We start from the raw sequence: 19,066 nt of genomic DNA on the forward strand, positions 1-19,066 counted from the left end.
CTCACTCTCCCTCACCTCCTTCAAGTCTTTCCCTCCATCTTTTCCTGACAATGAAGCCTAACCCAACCACCCCATTTAAAATTGAAAACTACTCTTCCCAGCGGTCTCTATCCCTCCCCCCTGCTTCCATTCATGCCACAGTACTCACTACCTGCCAATACACTACATGATGTACCTATTTGTATTGATAATTGGCTGACTCTCCCCATTACTATGAAACCCCCATGGATGCCTGGCACAATGTCTAGCAATAAATGTTCCTTGAATTGTTGGCTAGATAAAGTTAATACAGAAAAAGTAAGAAAATAGCCTTCTAACCTGGAGGCAGGGAAGGACACAGCTTAAAAATAGTTGAAATCTGACAGAATTAAACATAGTTTAAAACCAAGAAAAGACTAATAACAACAATATTTTTAAAAATCTCCTGTAGGTCGTCAAGAAGACAGCAATCTCCATTTTTTTTTTTTTCTTTTTTTAGCCAGTCAAATTTAGCAGTGGCGGATTGAATAAATCCGCATTTTAAGTGGGAAAAGGATATGAACTGTCTATTTACAGAAGAACCCCAGAAAGGCCACAAGGATATGGTGGGAGTATAGACAGGTCCGGTTATATATAGCAGAGAGGAATTTGGTACTACTGGGTCCAATTAAGTGTGCCCATCCCTAAACCCCAGCAATTCTGCTCCTGGGAAGTTGTCACTTGTCCCACAAGAGGGTATACGTGTGGACGTTCATCACGGCACTGTTGCTGGGGCAGAAGTTGGAGCCTCCTAAAGGTTCCACTGACTTTCACTTCTGCCCTTCTTTTAGACCCCTAGATGGTCTGGCTAACTCACGATCTTCCTCTCATGATGTGAACATCTGCAGAAGTCATCGACCTGCTGGCCTATTGCTCAGTATGTTCTTTGTGGCATCCTTCACGTATCGGACCAGACAAGCCATGCCTACTTTCCACCTTATTTATGTGAATCTAGTTATTCACGATGTTTTCTTCCCCCTAGTGGGGATGATAAAAACTTGTTTGCTAAACCTAATCTTGTAAAAACGTTGGCTGGCAGCTTCACCTTGGCAACTCCTCCAGGGGAAACTGGAAGGAAGAACTCATTTAACCATCCATAATTGATGGTGAGCCACTGTCTCATTTAGCTTTCATACCAGAGCATGTCTGGGCCTCCCTAGTCCTGCTCCCCACTGCCCGTTACTCACAGGGTGGACTGGCCTGGTCTCCCTTTTCTCATGTTTATCTGTTACTCTGGTCTGAGTCTTAAGCACTGCTACAGCCTCTGATTTAGCTTGAGAAAACGTGTGGCTTTAAGATTTGGATAACCTGAATCATTTACTCTCCACAGAGTTCACTGATACAGTCTGCTCACACCTACTGTATATTCCTTTTGCATCTTTTTCATATAGGTCTAGGTTCCCATCTGCAGCCTTTGACATACTTCCTTTGACGTGTTTCAACTAAAATATTAATATCATCTTTATTACTCATAAAATGATTTGCAAGAATGTGACTCAGGCAGAAGAGCCAACTGAACTTGCTAACTCCCTTATGGTCAGCTAGGCCCTGGGACAGCCCACCTAAGGGGAAGGCTGGGGCTTAGGACTCATACAGTTGCCCACGTTGCTGCCTCCCACTGTCCGGGTCATTCCTGGTGACACTCATGTATCTGACATATCCGTTCTGTCACACACACGCACATGCGCACACACTCAGATTCACTCTGTCATACTCATTCGGCCAAATGCTATGTCTCACGTATCTATTATATCCCTGTGTTACTCTCTGTAATTCTTTCTCCATCACATTTATTCTCTTTCACACCCCATCTCTGTCGGACCATATCTGTGTCACATTCTCTGTGCTACACACTCTGTCACCGTTTCTGAATCAAACTTTCTTCCTGCCACACCCCCCATCCCTTTACATTTCTCTCTCAAGTACAAATTCTCTCAGTTACACTCTTTCAGTCACAAGTGTTCCCTGTCACGCTGTCATACTACCTCTGTTCCTCTCACTCTCTGTGAAATTCGCTGTCACACACACTCTTTCTGGCTCACCCTATCTTTGTCAGAATATATTTCTGTCTCTCTCTGTGCCACACAGACTCTATCACCGTCATCTTCCCTTACACATGTCACTACAAGACAGAATCTGGCCCCAGTGCTTGGTGGAGCACCGTGGTCATCATGGTTTCTGTGAGACACAGAAATCAATTGTCTTCTTCTTAGATAAGGCTGGGGAAGAGGAGGGCTCAGTCCTTACACAGGGAGGCCCTGTTCCCAGAGTTCTCAGCTTCACATCTCAGTCAAAGGTCCTTTCAGCAGGGGCCAGGAGGCCACACTCCTCTGTGGTGAAGTATGTCCCCAAATGCTGGCAACCTCAGTAAGACCAGGGATAATCCCGCCAGAGTATCCCCAAGATAAGGGCAGCAGGAAAGCTTCAGAGCACACTGGGAGTTAGGGAACGAATGCTGGCATGGAGGACTGGGACGATCCAAGACACGTGAGAGAGAGTACCTGATTAGGAATCAGAAGACTTGGGGTTTGTTCCTGAACATCCCACCAACTGGCCGAAGCTTGCAAATGAATAACATAACCTCCCTGAGATACAGTTTCCCCAAATGTAGATGTATGTGTGGGACAGATTCAGCCTTGGAGTTGGTGTTTAGAGGTCAGGACTTCAGGAGGAATGGGCCAGTGGGAGCAGAGGCCCACTAGGGAGAGGTTCTGAGGGCAGGTGCTGGAATTTAGGGCAGGACCGACAGCCCCCGTTTCCACCCTGTGGCCTGGCTTTCATCACCTGTCCCCTCCACTCTGCTGTGGGCATGGGCAGAGCTAAGAAGCGTGAAAGCAGCTGGGAAAGGATTAGCCCCGTCCTTCCACATCCTCACTACACACCTGTCATCTGCCCCATCAGATAGCTCCGAAATGGCGCCAACTTTTCTATTTTAGTAGGCAGCCTTAAACTCTTCTGGGGCAAAGGATACAAGTTCTGTCAGAGAAGAAATCTATCAGCAAGCAGGAAGCAAGGAGCAGCCAATGCTCAATCCCCTGCCCCCACTTCCCACCCAGTGGGATCATCACAGCCGAGGACCTCGGTCAGAAAGGGTCTGGGGTCTGCAGAAGCAGACACGGAAGCTCTGGGAGTTTAAGGGACTCGCCCAGGCCCAAGCCCCTCCTGTTGCAACAGTTGCGCCTTGCAGAGACACACAGCTCCCAGGGCAACGGGGCCCCCGCCCTGCCCGCCTCCAGCTGTACCTTTCCTGCTGATCTGACCCCCTTCCAGACACAGAAGTACACCAGCACCCAGCAGGCCAGCAGACACAGGGTCACCTCCCAGTTGAGGGCCCCTGGCACCTCCAGCCCCCCAGACAGCCGCAAGACTTTGTTCCTATGGGAGGGGGAGGGAGATGCCATGAGGGCTGTGCCAGCAGGGGACGGACGAAGCCACTGGAATCTGCCCTGAGGGGTCCTGGCTCCTCCCTCTGGCAGCCCTCGCTGCAGCCGGTCCCTGCCGTCCACCTGGGCCAGGCCTGGAGGCGGCACGGTGTGCCTGGCGCCTGGGAGTCCATGGCCGGCGGGAGGCGGTGGGGCCCTCAGCTGAGTCCGGAGCCCCAGGTCCCGGGGCCCAGGGCCCCCACCCTACTCTGCCCCCGAACCAGGCGAGGCGGGCACGAGGGAAGGGCAGTGACCCGTGTCGCTGAAGGAGCAGGGCCCGTCCGAGCCCCAGGGACTGGCCTGGGCGCTCCCCGAGGACAGGCGGGGCCTGGGAGTGACTGCTCCGCATGCCGGGGCTCCCGTGCACGCGCAGGGGAGACCCGCGGACGGGACGGGCTAGGCCCAGGAGCGCCCGACCCGCTGCCAGAACGCGCCGACGGGGCCCAGTGGCAGAAGGAAGCAGCCGGGTGCCCGAAGTCCTCAGCACAAGCCCGTTCGCACAGGCACACGGGGGAGCCCTGGTGGCGCCCGGCTTTTACGTGTGCAACCTCGGAAGGGCGCCGGGGACCGGGCACCGGAGAGGTTGGCCCTGCGAACATGGGCACGGCCCTCCAGGCAGGCCCGCAGGGCGGGCTGGGAGTTGTAGTCAAATCTATCTGGACATTTATTTGGCGGGCTGGGCGGGAGCCAGCCACGTGCCCACCGGCCTGAGCCATCCGGGGTCTCCAGGACCACAACAGGGCCCTCGGCAGAAAACAAGATAGACGTCTTTTGCGCAGGTGCGCTGGACTCACGTGTGCTCGAGGGGGCGGAGCTCTGTCAGGGAGCGCTTATTGGTCAGACAGTAACGGGCCCGCGGGGTCCAGTTGGGCGGGAACCAATCAAGATCCCGATGGATTCAAAAGGCGTCTGAGTGCGCAGGCGTAGTGGGGATCCCGAGGTGCATTGCGCACACAAAGAGGCGCTTCGTGAGGGAGCTGAGCGGACGAAAGGCTTCCGGTTCGGCTGTGAGGAGAAAGGCAGAGGAGCAGCAGTTATGCAGGCTCCAGACGAAGGCACAGGCAGCACGGCTGGCACAGGGGTTGGCCAGGGTGGCCCTAGTGGCCCTGACAACCCTGGTCTCCCTGGTGTCCAGGAAGGCCAGGGTGGCCCTGGCGGCCCCAGCGGTCCCGGTGGCCCCGGCAGCCAGGTTAGCCCTGGAGGCCCTGACAGCCAGAGCGGCTGTTCCAGCCCCGGCCAGGGTGGCCCCGGCACTCTTGGGGTCCAAGGTGGCCCAGCAGGCCCGGGCTGTCCCAGAGGCCAGGAAATGATGGGAGCAGCAGCTGCAAGTGCCCTCCGTGTTGCCTGGGCCGCACGTGTTTCAGAATCAGGTGGAGACGCAGCTCCGGTGGCCTTAAGCCCGGGAAGCCGACAGATGGTCATGTATCCTTTCCAGTGAGCTTTGGGGCCTGGTGGCCAGGGATGGGCCAGACGGCCTGCACGGCTAAGGGGGCCAGAGAGGGCTTTTGTGGACAGGGCATAAGGCAGCCTGCGAGAGACAAACAGGGAAACAGAGCGGGGAACCGGTGTAGTCTGGTGCGAGGAGAGGTGATGCTTGAAGGGCTGGAGGGTGAGTAAGCAGGCCTGAAGGCGTTGGGGAGACGGGGCAGGAGAACTGAGTGGAGGAGGCAGGCCAAGGTGGCCTGAGCTGGCAGGACTGGGTATGTGGGTGTTCAGGGGGTGAGGTTGCGTAGCCTGCGGGGCAGCCTGGGGTGAAGGCTGGCCTCTGAGCTGTAAGGAGGCCTGAAACGCTGGCAAATTCAGTAGCAGATGATGCCTTAACCATTTCTCCCTCAGCACCCTCACTGTGCCTTTCCGGTCACCCCTGGAGGCAGAGATGGCTCTCAGGTCCATGGCCTCAGATGCCCAACGCCACCAGCAGCTGGCAGTTCAAAAGGAGTTCAGAGTGAATGGCAGTGTTCTGGCTGTGTGAGTTCTAGAAGGAGCCCAGGTGGAGGGTGGTGGCAAGTCCGCAAGGCAAAGAGCCAGTCTCAGCCCCAGGGACTCTGTAACGGACATAGGGAGACACCTAAGTCGTAGGTCTCAGGAGGGGTGTGGTGTACTGGGTGTAAAACAAAGTAATCACCTTTAACTTGATTTTCTCACCTCACTTTTAGAAGATGGGCTGCTGAAGACACTGGTCTCCTCCAGATTTCCATCAACTCCTACCTGGACCACCTGTCCTTGGTGATGAGGAGCATTCACCACATTTGGCCTCCCTTTCCACTAAGTCTTGGCTGGGAAAAGAAGGCTGAGACCTAACCTTGTGACCCCTACCAGGCAAGGTATACGGGATTGATTCCTGCAGTAGTTGCCACTTTATGAAGAAGGCCTCATTTGTTTGCCTGCATTGGCTTTTGCGCTCTCGCTGCCCAATTGCATTGTTTCTCTGTTGTTTTAGGAGGGGGCTGATTAAATGTTTGTTGCTGCAGAAAATAAAAGAGCTACTGTTCTGTTTCTGAGTTTATTTTCAGCCACTGTTCCTCTAGCTGTTCTTATCTTTCTTTTCGTGCTTGGGGGAGGGGTGTCTGGAATTCAGATAGTAAGACAAATTAATTGAAGAAAACTTAGGAAACAAGTTAAACTGTGTCCTAATGTTCAGCATTGAGTACTGTCAACATTTTGGAATATTTTTGTAATTTCATTCTTGTATTTATACACTGACTATATAGCAATAATACAAACATATATTTTGCAGCTGTAACACTAATTTTTACGGAAATTATTATTTTTTTTTTTGAGACACAGTCTCATTGTGTTCCCTTGAGTAGAGTGCCATGGCTTCAGCCTAGCAGACAGCAACCTCAATCTCCTGGGCCCAAGTGATCCTGCTGCAGCACCCTCCCAAGGAGCTGGGACTACAGGCACGTGCCATGACCCCCGGCTAATTTTTCTATATTTAGTAGAGACAGGGTCTCGCTCTTGTTCAGGCTGGACTCGAACCCCTGAGCTCAAGCGGTCCTGCTGCCTCGGCCTTCCAGACTGCGAGGATTACAGGCATGAGCCACTGTGCCTGGCATGAAATTCTTTTATTGAACCTGAGATTTACCGCTTTCAAAGATTCTTTAACTCTTTAATAGCAAATGGATGCAGAAGATGCATTATACTGAAATTATTGAATATTTAAATTGTGAGAAACTTTTGCCCAATTATAGGTAAGAACTCAGTGGTATTCTTGTACATAAGTCTTTCTATGAATGGTAATTTCCTTAAGATATACCTCAAAAGGTAGAAATATCACCTTGATTATTTACTTGTAATTTTTAAGGCTCTTGATCCCAACCACCTCTAGAAGATGTGCCCTCCACCAGAATTCTGGTTTGCCAATATCCTAGTCACTGATTGGTCGACTTCCTGACAAAATAAAATACTTCTTTTGTGTGAGAAGAGAAAACATCCCAGAAACACTAGAACAGGAAATCTGTGGCTCACTTCCCTTCTTCCAGATCAGTGAAGAAATGTGCTGGCACTTGGTTAAGATTTTGAGCAAGACGAGTTAGCTCCCTCTAAAATATCCTGCAGTCTTGTTCAATTCACCAGTGAGTTCTATTGCAGTCACTTCTGTAGATTGCATTGGATTTTCTACATGGGCAATCAGGTTGCCCGCAGATAAAGAACATTCTACCTCTTCCAATCTAGGTGTCTTTCACGGATTGATTTCTCTCATCATGATGGGTTGGATTTGTGGATTCTTGGCATGCCTGGTACTTTTTAAAGGATTCCACACATTGTGTATTTGGCCTTGAGCGGGTACTGTATAGTTTTGTATTGCTAAACGTATTTTTGAGCTTTGTACTTGAATGCCGTCAAGTCACCTGAAAACAGTTTAATCCTTTACATTCTTTGCTTTTTAAGGTTTCCTAGGTGGGATGGGCGTAGATTTTAGTGTGGGATTAATTTTTCCCACACTATTGAGGTAAGCTACTTCTGCATGACTTGACCGATGCCATCGGAATTAGGAAATTTTTTTTTTCTTTGCTAGGTGAAACCACAGCAGATTGTAGTGTAGGACTAATTTATTTCCCAACTACCGGGGCAAGATCCTTCTGAGTGTTGCTGCATTAGCAGAGATTTTAATATTCTGGCAGTAGGACAAAGTGCTCTTCCTGGTCCTCCTTGGACACTGAGCATAGTTGCCTTTAACCCTGTCTGGTGGCCCTTTCCCAGGCCTAGGGTAGTTCCCCCACGTGCGCGTGCTGATGCGTGGGCTGCTGAATACTCCAAGGGGACTCTCTGTAGGCCCCCAGGGTTCTCTCTGTCTGCAGCTCTTGATCTGTAGTACGCCGGACTTTGGTCTGCTTGTCCGTCCGTCTCCCAGCAAAGACTGGAATCATCCTGCTGCCCTGGCCTCACAGGTGAACTGCTGAAGCTGCTGGGCTGCTTTAAAAGCCCAGTCAGGCCTCTATTCAAAACCCTCAAATGGGCTTCCCTCCCATTCAGAGTCAAAGCCAAGCCCTTACGGTGGCCTACAAAATCCAGTGAGGCCCATTTCCTCTCTGGTCTCATCCACTCCCACTCTCCCCCTTGTTCAATCCACCCCAGCCCCACTGGCCTCCTCGCCCTTTCGGAGGAAACACACCAGGCCCACTCCGGCCTCAGGGCCTGCGCAGTGGCCTTTCCCGTCTGGAGCTATTGCCCTCGGGTTTCACCTGGCCCCCTCCCTGACCTCCTTCAGGTGCTCCTCAAATGTCACCTCGGCGGCTACAGCGCATACTGTCTGGGTTATGGGCACACTTACAACTGTCACTCAAATGGCACAAGCAATTTATGAAACGAGAACGTGCGTACTCCCATGTTCTTCTGAAATAACATTTTAGAAAACGTCACCCCCTCAGAAAGGCTTTTCTGGCCACCGTGTTTAAAATCACATCCCGCCTGCCCCGCATTATCTCCAGCTCCTAAAACAGTGCCAGCCTGGCACAGAGTAGCTCCAGACAAACTTGCTACTGATCAGACCGTGGTCCCTCTATCACCCAAGCCTTTTAAATGCCATTCTCTTGGCCCAGAACACTCCTCGCCTGCCCTGGCTTCCCTCCTTCTCCCTGATTTAACAGGTTAGGATGTGAGGTTGGTTGGTGCATCATGTTGGAGATACACCAGCACAGTAAGGAGCTAATTTCTAGGAGTCGGGTATGATCGAAACCACTGGAGGGTTTTAAACAACAGTGTAGCGACACGATCCACCTTGTATCTTAGCAGGATCTCTCTGCCTCCGATGCTGAGAATGGGCTGCAGGGAGCCAGGGCAGAAGCAGGGAGACCGGCACCCAGGTGAGAGACGATGGCGCCCTGGATCTGGGTGGGGACAGTGGCGGTGAGGAGCAGGGAGCAGATTCTGCAGGTATCTTGAAGGTAGAGCCACCAGGATCTGCTGACGGGCTGGACCCTGCACCTCCTGAAATGCTGCTGACGTGGCCCTGCACCCCCTGAAATGCTCGGGAACCCTGCAGTGAGTTACTCTTTCTCACAGAATGGGAGTCCAGCTCATCCAGGGTCCGCTGGGTCTGCCCACCTGTCCCAAAGACACAGCCACGTGCCGACTCCAGTTTCCCCACATTTAATTAGGAAAACACATTACAGGAGCAAAGGCAAACTCATGCAAGTGACGAGAGAATTGAGGTCTGGGACCATGAGACGGGGCCGGATCCCTCAGGGGAGGCAGAAGACACGGAGCAGTAAGGCACTGCCGCTTCGGCCCCTCGGGGCGGGCGCAGGACAGGGCAGCTGAGGAGGAGGGGGTCCAGGGCAAGTGCGGACCACACGGGAAGTTTGGCAGCAGGGCGGGGAGAAGGAGCATCCCAGAGCCCCGGGTCAGGCCCCAGCTCAAGCCTGGATATAGCCTTCCGGGTGCTCAGAGACAAGGGCCCCGTAAGACCGTACCGTCTGCCCCCCGTGATGTTTTAGGGGGACCCTGTGGCTCAGCTGCAGGTGGGGGACGCCTAGACACAGGCAAGACCTGTACATGAAAAGAATGAGAGAAATTGGAGAGCATCTGATTCAATGTAGCAGCATACCATGCTCATGCTCCTCTGATCATAGAACATAGTAAGATGTCAGTTTTTCCCCAAACTGATCTATAGATTCAGTCAAAATCCCAGCAGGCATTGTTGTAAAAATTGGTGAGCTGAGTTACAAATTTATACATGAATACAAAGAACCTCTGACAGCCACAAGAATTTGAAGAACAAAGTTAAAGGACTAACGTGGCCCGATGTCAAGACTTACTCTAAATATACAGAAATCAAGACAGGGTGGAATTGGTGCCAGGGCAGACACACAGACCCATGAAACGGGATTGGAAGTGCCCGAGTAGACCTGCACACTTATCTGGCCCACTGATTTTCACCAAAGGTGGCGAGACAAGTCAATGGGGGAAAGGATATTCTTTTCAATGTCTATCGTTCTGGAAGAACTAGATGTCCATATGGACAAAACATGCCTGTAGAACCGTGTATGTGTGTGTATACGCACCCATGCACGTGTGTGTAGAGCTCATGCTCTCAGTAACCCCGGTCCCCGCGGGAGACTGGTCTTTGTTGCATGCCAGCAGCTTGCAAGGCAGTCTTTGACACACACGGAGAACCGTGTGTGGGCAGTGGAGAGGGATCCCCGCCCAGGGAAGGCGGGCTGCTCTGCATCCCCGAGGTCGATGAGCGGGAGAGGACTTGGCGTGTGTTTGAGTAGGACGGCAGCCCCATCCCCAAGACACCGCAGGAGGGAGACTTCTGGGTGGGGCGCAGGCTCCAAGCACGGGAGACCCTGGGCATGAGCATGAGCTCGGGAAGGAGGCAAAGGAAGGCTTCGGGGCAGGGGCTCTAACCTGCGCTGGGAACGCCGGCTGGCACAGGCCTTCCTTTCCTCAGCGCTGGCGACTGAGTGAAGCCACTCTGCTGGCAGACGGGCAGGCCGAAGCTGGCACCGAGGAGAGAAGCCCACGTGCTTGCCAGGGGCTGCTGATTTGGCCCTGGTCACTCTGGGAACAACTGGGGGGCTTTGGGGTCAGTCCCTGAGGCCAGGCCCGAGAGCAGAGGCGGCCTGCCCTCCCTGCGCAAGCTGGCCAAGCTGTGCCTTCCAGATGAGCCTGGAGGAGGAACCCTGGCCAGGAAGGCATGCCGGGATCGCGCCCCGGGGTCCCCACCTCAGCGACAAGACCCTGGTGGCAGCAGTGGGAAAATCACGGGCAGGAAAGGAGAGGGGTGGGGAGGCCGGGGCAAAGCCAGCCATGAGACCGGGAGGCGCCCAGACAGGGCGACTGGCGAGGTGGCATCCCGTGTGCTCCCCGGGACCCATGGCCTGGGCCTCCGCTGTGCCCGATCACAGGTTCAGCTGCACGACCGCACCCAGACAGGCTGGGTCAGTCAGAGCCACTGACCGCCACGGCCAAGCTCACAGGCCCCATGCGCCAAGGCCAGGCGACAGGAGAAGACACCGGCTGGGTGGCCTCGGTGTTGGGATTCAGAGGGTGGGTGAGGGGGTGGACACCCGGGACGGAGGGCCCGGCTCTGGCGACACGGTCATCTTGTTTGAGTCTCGCGTGTGTTTGACCCACCGTGCAGGGGACACAGCACACACCACACCCCTTCTGCCTGCGCTGCTGCTGCTCCCGAGCCTTCTGGCCTCCGTCAGAGTACTTTTCTTCCTCATTTCCTGTTTTGCTGATAAAACACACGGGATCCTTGCGAGAAAGAAGTGGAGGAAGGCAGAAAGAGGGCATCGCAGGTGGCCTGTACCTGCAGCACAGCAGGTCCCTCACGAGGACGCTGACGCCTGGCGTGTGGCCGCCCACAGCTGTTGGTGCTCCTACAGCTTCTCGACATGGAGGTGGCAGCGTGCAGCCTGCGGGGCCCGTGGCCACACACCCCGTGAGTCTGGGCCAACTCCAGGCAAGTGCAAAATGTATGCACGGCCAGAGGCTCAACTCCATAGCCTGCCCGAGCGTATTTAAAACACAAAAACAATAGAGCAGCTATCCGTCTTTCCTTCCTAGCTTTGTCATGTTGATACTGATATATGAACGTGCTGTTTTTCGGCATCCCAGTAAATAGTTTCAGCCTTCAGGAATAGAAACTGTGCGTTTCCTGTGGCTTCTCCCATCCCTCGGCACACGTCTTTACACTGCTGCTGGCGTGTCCAGCTCGGATGGAAGCCTACCTGTTCCACATTATTCTTGATGGCTGTGTGATACTCCACAGAATGTATAACCCACAGGTATTTTAGCCGGTCCCCTGTACACAGAAATTTCCATTGTTTTTAAGATTTTAGTATTACAAACATTGCTGTGATGAATATCCTGGTACATTTTCTTTTTCTTTTCTTTTTTGCAATTCGTTGCATACAATAGATTCCTATAAGGGGAATGGCTGGGTCAAAGAATAAGCCCCTTTGAAAGTATTTGATGTAGATCACCAAATTGTCCATAAAAAAGTAATAAGCCCCTTTGAGTGTTTGATGTCTATCACCAAATTGTCCTCAAAAAAGTTTGCAGCTATGTAAACCCTGATCGCATATGAAAGTACATATTTTCTTACGTCCCACCCCAAACAGAATATTGCCATTATTTTATTTTATTTCTTTATTTTTAAATTTGAAATTATTAATTAAGGGGGCACAAGTCTTATTGTTACGTGGATATGTTGTACAATGCTCAAGCCAGGGCCTTTGGTGGGCCCATCACCAGAATAGTGTTCACTCTGGGTAAGTTTCTATCCCACACCCACCCTCCGGCCCTCCCCCCTTCCTGGTGTCTCAAGGCCTTTATATGGCTTTGTGCCCGCGCACGTACCCATCTGTCAGCGCCCACTTCTTAGTGAGAACCTGTGGTGTTTGCCTTTCCATTCCCGAGACACTTCACTTAGGATAATGGTCTCCAGTTCCATAGAAGTTGCTGCAAATGACATTATGTCATTCCTTTTGATGGCTGCGTAGGACTCCATGGGGTATACATACCACATTTTCTTTATCCCCTCATGAACTGAAGGGCACTGAGGTGGATTCCGCACCTTTGCAATCGTGAATTGTGTTGAGATAAACGTTCGAGTGCAGCTGTCTTCTCGATAGAATGACTTCATTTCCTTTGGGTAGACATCCAGCAGTGGGGGAGGAGGAGGTGTGGGCTCCTGAGAAGAAACAAAGGCAAGGCTCTTTAACTGGGAGATTACATACACAAGCCCAGACAAGGACCCTCACGCACTGTTGGTGGGAATGGAAAACGCCGTAGCTCCCACGACTGTTGCTTGCTTGCTTCCGTATTCTCTCTCTCTGTCTCTCCCCCCTCTCTGTCTCTGTCTCTACTCTCCTGCTCTGCTCTCTTTTTCCCTTCTCTCTGTACACTCTCCCTCCCACCCCTCCCTCCCTTCCTTCTTTCCTCCCTGTATTTGGCTGTAGAACTTGGTTACTCAGTAAGTAAAATAAAATGCATGGGTTTTCTGGGTGACAACTCCAAAAACAGTAGTAGGTAGTAGAAAACTCCAGGGCTCCATTCCTCCACAGAAGCAACCAATGAGCTGGCAGAAACCATCAGAATGAACGTTTGCAGAACGCCGGAATCTAGTCAACCACCAGGGAAAGAACTGGCGAAGAAAGGAGGTGCTGCTGTCGTGGTAGGAGAGTAGTGACATCCCCCTACAGCCAGATCAGCAGCAGCCGTGAGGACCATCGCCAGCACACCTGGCCCAGGCGGCTAGTGCCAGCGGCAGCAGTGTGGACCTTCTTCCCAGAGAATTTGGGTTGTCCTTCTCAACCTGTGGGATGGCTCCCTGAAGAGCCAGCAAAAGGGCTGTGCTTTGTTTCGCCTGACTCTTAAGAGTTCCCGGGGCCAGGGACTGGGGGAGGAGGTGACTAGGAACCGGCAGGAGGGAACATCTGGGGGGTTGGAAATGCTCTATATCTCAGTCGTGCTGGTGGCAACCGGCTGTATGCACCTGCAAAAATTCACAGGACAGTACACCAAAGAGGTGTGGATTTTACAGCATGAAAATTGTACCTCAATAAAGCTGAGTTACAAAACAAATACAACTAAACAAAAGAAAGGAGTAAAACAGTAAAGAGCAACACTTGGGAGGCAGGGTTGGATGCCAGCCGAGGACAAAGGGAAGTCCCAGGATGACAGCTGTGCAGTCAGTCAGCCTAGACAGAACCAGCCCGACAGACAGGACAGAGGACACTGAGGGAGATAGTTTAAAGTGTCATTACCATTATGAGATTACGGAAACTAAGCAAACGAAAAGAAACCATTTTTAACACGGGCGCGGGTGGGGGGCCCTCAGAAATGAATAGAATCTAATAGACCCATACAGGGAGGGAGTGAGGAGGGGAAGGCAGAGCAGATAGTGTTGTGGAAGAGCTACCTTCTCACGGACTCGTCGGTAACTAATGTGTATAAACTATGAATCAAGAAAGAAAGAGAAAAGACAAAAGAGAGAGGGAAAAACACGAGAGAGAGTTTCCCGGTGGAGCCCGGTGGACGCCGCAGTTTGGGAGATGGGTCAGGGAGTGCGGTGGCGGCGGTCTGCAGGGCAGAGGACCAGAGAGAAGAGCTGCAGAGGGAAAGATCCCTGAGTATCCGCAGAGGGCCCGGCCGAGTAGTGGAGCAGTCGGCAGACAGGCCACTGATGAGCACAAGCGTTGTGAGGGAATTACGCTGAGGCCGGGGGAAGGACCCCCTCAACCCCACTGAGAAAATGCAACGTAACTCTGCCCACTGCTCAAGCAGGGCAGCGACTGGTGGCTGTTCCCACCCGCCAGGACGAGAACCTCATCATCCGCCGGGGCGCTCAGAGGGGTCTGGCCTCAGCAGCGTGGGAAAATTCATCGAACGCTAAGAGCTGCCCCGGTCCCACGCGGCACATCTTCAAAGCAAGACTTCAAAGCAAGGATCAAACTGCTTCCCAGTACCTTAACAGCATCCCAGAACAGAGCTCATGGACATGGCTAGGAAAACAGAAATACCCAGCAGTCAAGGGAAACGTCGCAACGTCTGGCACCCAGTCGGAAAGTACCAGGGGCGCACAGAAGCAGGAAAATGCAACCCCTTACGAGGAGAGAAACCAGGCAGCGAAAGGCGTCCAGATCGGCGAGGAAGAGGAAAACCTGCCTTTGTTTGCAGACATGACCGTCTACGTGGAAGATCTGACAGAGGAGCGACTAGACTCCTTAGTGAGTTCAGCAAGTTTGCAGGACACGGCGTGTTTTAGAGAGAGTAAGGACAAATGCAAACTATTAATAAAAATAAGAACCTTAATTCTCCCTGTTGAAGATTAACGGAAGAGACTCCTCCTCCTCTCATTTGTCAAAGCAGCTGTCGCCAACCTTTCGGGCACCAGGGACTGGTTTCCTGGAAGACAATTTTTGCATGGACCTGGGGGTGGGGGCAAGGTCTTGGGGTGATTCAAGCACATGGCATTCATTGTGCACTTTATTTCTATCACTATGACGTGGTAATATGTAATGACATGATTATACAACTCACCATAACGCAGAACCAGTGGGAGCCCCTGAGCTGCTTTTCCTGCAACTAGACGGTCCCATCTGGGGGTGACGGGAGACAGTGACTGACGTGACAGGAGGCGGACGGAGCTCAGGTGGTGATGGGAGCCGTGGGGAGTGGCCGTAAATACAGATGAAGCTTCGCCCGCTGCTGTTTCGGCCGGTTCCTAACAGGCCACAAGCCGGTACCCGGTCCCCACGGGTTGGGGACCGCACTGTGCAAACATTCACTTCAGAGAATTTTTAAGTTCTTCCTCTGTCTCCTTTGAAAAGGATGTAGACATTCTTAAAAGCTAAAAAGCTTCCTGGCAGCTTTGTGACCCAGGAAGGTCTTTTTCAAGGACACCAGAGCCCTACACACGGTCTCTTCGGGACGCCCCCCCTGCCCGGCCCCTCGAATCTCTCCCTGCCCGTCCAAGGCCACCCCGGGCCCGTCCTTCCCCTACCCCTGCCCTGACCCTGCGGGCTCTTTGGAAAGGATCCAACTCCAGCACTGTGCGCCCAGGGCCTCCCCCCAGGCTGAGGCCGATGCCGCGACCCGGGTCTCTCCACCCTGCCCTGGAGCGTGGGATGCACCCTCGACCGCGGGAGCACCCCATCCTGCAGCACCTCTGGGGACTGCGGGGACACCTGCTGCCCCAGCATCGCTCCCTCACCGCCTGCGCCTCCCGCTGCGCCTGCATCTGGGGCCCGCACGGCTGCTCCGCTTCTCCCTCCCTCAGAGCCCACGGGGAAGCCAGCCGCCCTGCGCGACCCACAGCCGCGGAGACGCGCGGGCTCCCGCACGACCCTCCGCCCCTTCCCCCACAGTACACGGCGGGATGCCCCCTGCGCCTGCACACACGGGCCGTCTGCACGCGGTCGGTTCCCGCCAAGGCCGCCCTGGCCCCTGCGCGCCCTGCGGGAGACTGAGGCGCTCTCGCGAGGCCCGGCTTGGCCGCCCGGCAGGAGAGGCGCCTCAGGCTCCCCAGGGCGCCTGCGCAGACAGGTCCCTCGGAAGCTGGGCAGGAGCGCTTCGCGTGCAGCTGGGAGCCGGGAGGGCAGAGCGCAAGGAGTCCAGACAGCCTAGAGCAGAAAGACCCGGCCCTGTGTCGCCGGGCAGATGGGGCCGAGACACACGGCCTGAGTTAGCCTGGAGGGGAGACTGGCCACCGCGGTTGAGGACTTGGAGCGGTGTGCACAGAGGGAAAGATCTTGTCCATTCCCTGCGGTCCCTCTGTGTGTCCAAAGTCCCCCCATCTGTAAAAGGCCAGGGCGAGGGTGGCAAGCTGGGGAAACTGGAGCAGATCACAGAGCCTCTTCCAGTCTCCACCTGCTCAGACGCCAAGAATAACAGGCCGTTCGAATGAGCTCCTGGCCCCCAAGCAGCCAGCTCCCCCGGGCAGCCCCGAAAGTCACTTCCCTGGAGGGTGGGTTCCAAGAGCGCCCAAGTGCCCGTGGCGGCACCACCAAGAGCTGAATGGCAACTTTCCACTCCCAAGGCCTTCCCGGCACTTCCCAAAGCACACTATGCCAGGCACTAAGGGGCTACCTACCCCCACAGCCCCTCCGACCCATCCCCCAAATAAAGCCAGAAAACATATGAGCTTAAAGGAAACTGTCTCCCCAACTGCGAGGTGACTGTTGATGCTTGTGTTCATGGCTGGTCCCTAGCACCACCCCACCGGCACGACCGCCCCGGAAATCAGTGCCGGAAATCAGTGCCGCAGCCGCTTTCATCCTCCCTTCCAGCCGTCAACAATACTCCTATCCTGCCCCAGTCCCTCAGAGTCCTACTCTCAGCCATAGGACAAGATAGTCTGTTAGATCCCTAACGACTTAGTGTGCAGTGCTGCTCACTCACCCCAGTGTGTGAATACATTTTAACAGGGAGCCCACGATTTCATCCACCAACCAGAGAAAAAATCCTCACTGACTGACAGTCTATAGGAGCTGTGGAGAGAGGTATGACAGAGGAAGGAGCCAAGGTGTCACGGGTACTCCCAGAAAGGGGACAGGATGGAGACGACGGTAAGCTAAGGTTTCGGGATACAAACCTGTCAAAGCAATTCAAATCCAAACGCCTGGATTGAGCTCCTGGAATCAAAGGTACTATGGAGACCCAGACTTGTCACCATGGTTATTGTTAGGGTGTGAAGTCAGCACCCGGGTGACAGAGATTTCTCAGAGCTTTAGGATACATAGAAGCGCAAAGTTTATTTATTCCCTCTCCGAAGAGAGAGAGGACACAGTGCCAGAAAGAAAGAGAGGTGCTGGCCCTGAGGCCAAACGACCCTGACTCTCTATTAGGCCACGCTGGGGGTGGAGGACTTATGACTGCAGCCCGATTAGCAGAAGACAGCTGAGAAACTGCTGTGTTGGCCTTTTCTGTTTCTCACGTAGCAGATTGATAGCAGAAATTAGTTTCTTCTTTTCTCTTCCTAGTGGGAGGTATCCGGTGCCATCTCTCCTGGTGGAAGCGGGAAGGAGTTGGAACTTTTACTATCTGCTCTGCAATATTTTGAAGGCCGTTTAAACAAAACAAAACAAGACCAAAACCCCCTTTTTACAGGCAGTGAATTTCTGATGAGAGTCCATCAAGTAGTGTACCCTTTCTTTCCTCTCCCAGAAACCCTTTGCCCTTTTGGAATGTGAATTGACCAGCTCTGCTGAAGGTTAATGAGGATTTACACCTTCTTTTGTTTGCTCAGCTTCCTTTAATTGCCAGGTAAACATCTCTGTGGGAGAGAGATTCCCCTTACTAACCTCAGCTGCAGGGTTTATACTACTGTCAGTGACTGCAGAGTTAAAAATCTATTTTCTTGTTATGGGTTTGCAAGGCTGTTCTTTCAGTTATTTATTACTCCACTTTCTCTCAACGTGCTCGTTCCCTCACCCCCTGTGTGCTCCCTGTCTGGAGGACACTGCTTGTCTCCCCCCCCCCCCCCCGTGCCCCCTGGTCCCTGCAGGTGGCATTCACCCATCATTCTCCTGTGCCAGGCCCAGGCCCGCAAATCTCAGGGTCACGAGGTGACACTGGCCTTGTCTTGCCTGGTTCCTCTCTGCTGTTCCCAGGCCACTCTTTTACCTCCTGTGCTGGTTACTGTCCCCTACCCCACATCCGGTCACCTGTCTTGGCCTGCTCCACGCCCCAGAAAGCTTCCCCGTGAAGGATGGTGCCACTCAGGGGGCTCCCTTGTTCTGCCCCTTAGGCTAAGTCCATGGAAGGCACAGAACACCACACCTTACGAGGACAGACAGCCAAAGATATTTGATCCCCCTACCTAGGCCACCTCCCTGCAGCTGAGCCACAGTGTCCCCTGGAAACATCCAGGGGGGCAGACTGTACGGTCTTACGGGGCCCTTCTCTCTGAGCACCGGAAGGCTATATCCAGGCTTTAGCTGGGGCCTGACCCGGGGCTCCGGGATGCTCCTTCTCCCCGCCCTGCTGCCAAACTTACCCTGTGGTCCGCACTTGCCCTGGACCCCCTCCTCCTCAGCTGCCCTGTCCTGCGCCCGCCCCGAGGGGCCGAAGCGGCAGTGCCTTACTGCTCCGTGTCTTCTGCCTCCCCTGAGGGATCCGGCCCCGTCTAATGGTCCCAGACCTCAATTCTCTCGTCACTTGCATGAGTTTGCCTTTGCTCCTGTAATGTGTTTTCCTAATTAAATGTGGGGAAACTGGAGTCGGCACATGGCTGTGTCTATGGGACAGGTGGGCAGACCCAGCGGACCCTGGATGAGCTGGACTCCCGTTCTGGGGGAAAGGGTGACTGACTCACTGCAGGGTTCCTGAGCATTTCAGGAGGTGCAGGGCCACGTCCAGCCCGTCAGCAGATCCTGGTGGCTCTACCTTAAAGACACGTGCAGAATCTGCTCCCTGCTCCTCACCGCCACTGTCCCCACCCAGATCCAGGGCGCCATCGTCTCTCACCTGGGGTGCTGGTCTCCCTGCTTCTGCCCTGGCTTCCTGCAGCCTATTCTCAGCATCAGAGGCAGAGAGATCCTGCTAAGATACAAGGTGGATCGTGTCACTACACTGTTGTTTAAAACCCTCCAGTGGTTTCGATCATACCCGACTCCTAGAAATTGGACAGCTCCTTACTGTCCAGGTGTATCTCCAACATG

At 53.6% G+C, this 19,066-nt stretch overlaps 2 long non-coding RNA genes across 3 annotated transcripts; both read right to left on the bottom strand.

The window, feature by feature from the left end:
- Nucleotides 1-9,066: 9,066 nt before the first annotated feature.
- LOC123628506 lies at nucleotides 9,067-11,368 on the bottom strand. 2 transcript variants are annotated; one of them, XR_006731669.1, is made up of 4 exons: nucleotides 11,209-11,368; nucleotides 10,299-11,133; nucleotides 9,950-10,041; nucleotides 9,067-9,434 (listed from the first exon to the last, which is right to left on the bottom strand). It is a non-coding gene; the product is annotated as an uncharacterized LOC123628506 (long non-coding RNA). The 2 variants fall into 2 exon arrangements; XR_006731668.1 differs by having other exon boundaries at nucleotides 9,950-11,133.
- Nucleotides 11,369-12,087: 719 nt separating this feature from the next.
- On the bottom strand, nucleotides 12,088-14,963 carry LOC123628507. Its single transcript, XR_006731670.1, has 3 exons — nucleotides 14,946-14,963; nucleotides 14,713-14,810; nucleotides 12,088-12,594 (listed from the first exon to the last, which is right to left on the bottom strand). It is a non-coding gene; the product is annotated as an uncharacterized LOC123628507 (long non-coding RNA).
- Nucleotides 14,964-19,066: the final 4,103 nt, after the last annotated feature.

Source organism: Lemur catta, chromosome X, assembly GCF_020740605.2.
Source record: "Lemur catta isolate mLemCat1 chromosome X, mLemCat1.pri, whole genome shotgun sequence".
NCBI lineage: Eukaryota > Metazoa > Chordata > Mammalia > Primates > Lemuridae > Lemur > Lemur catta.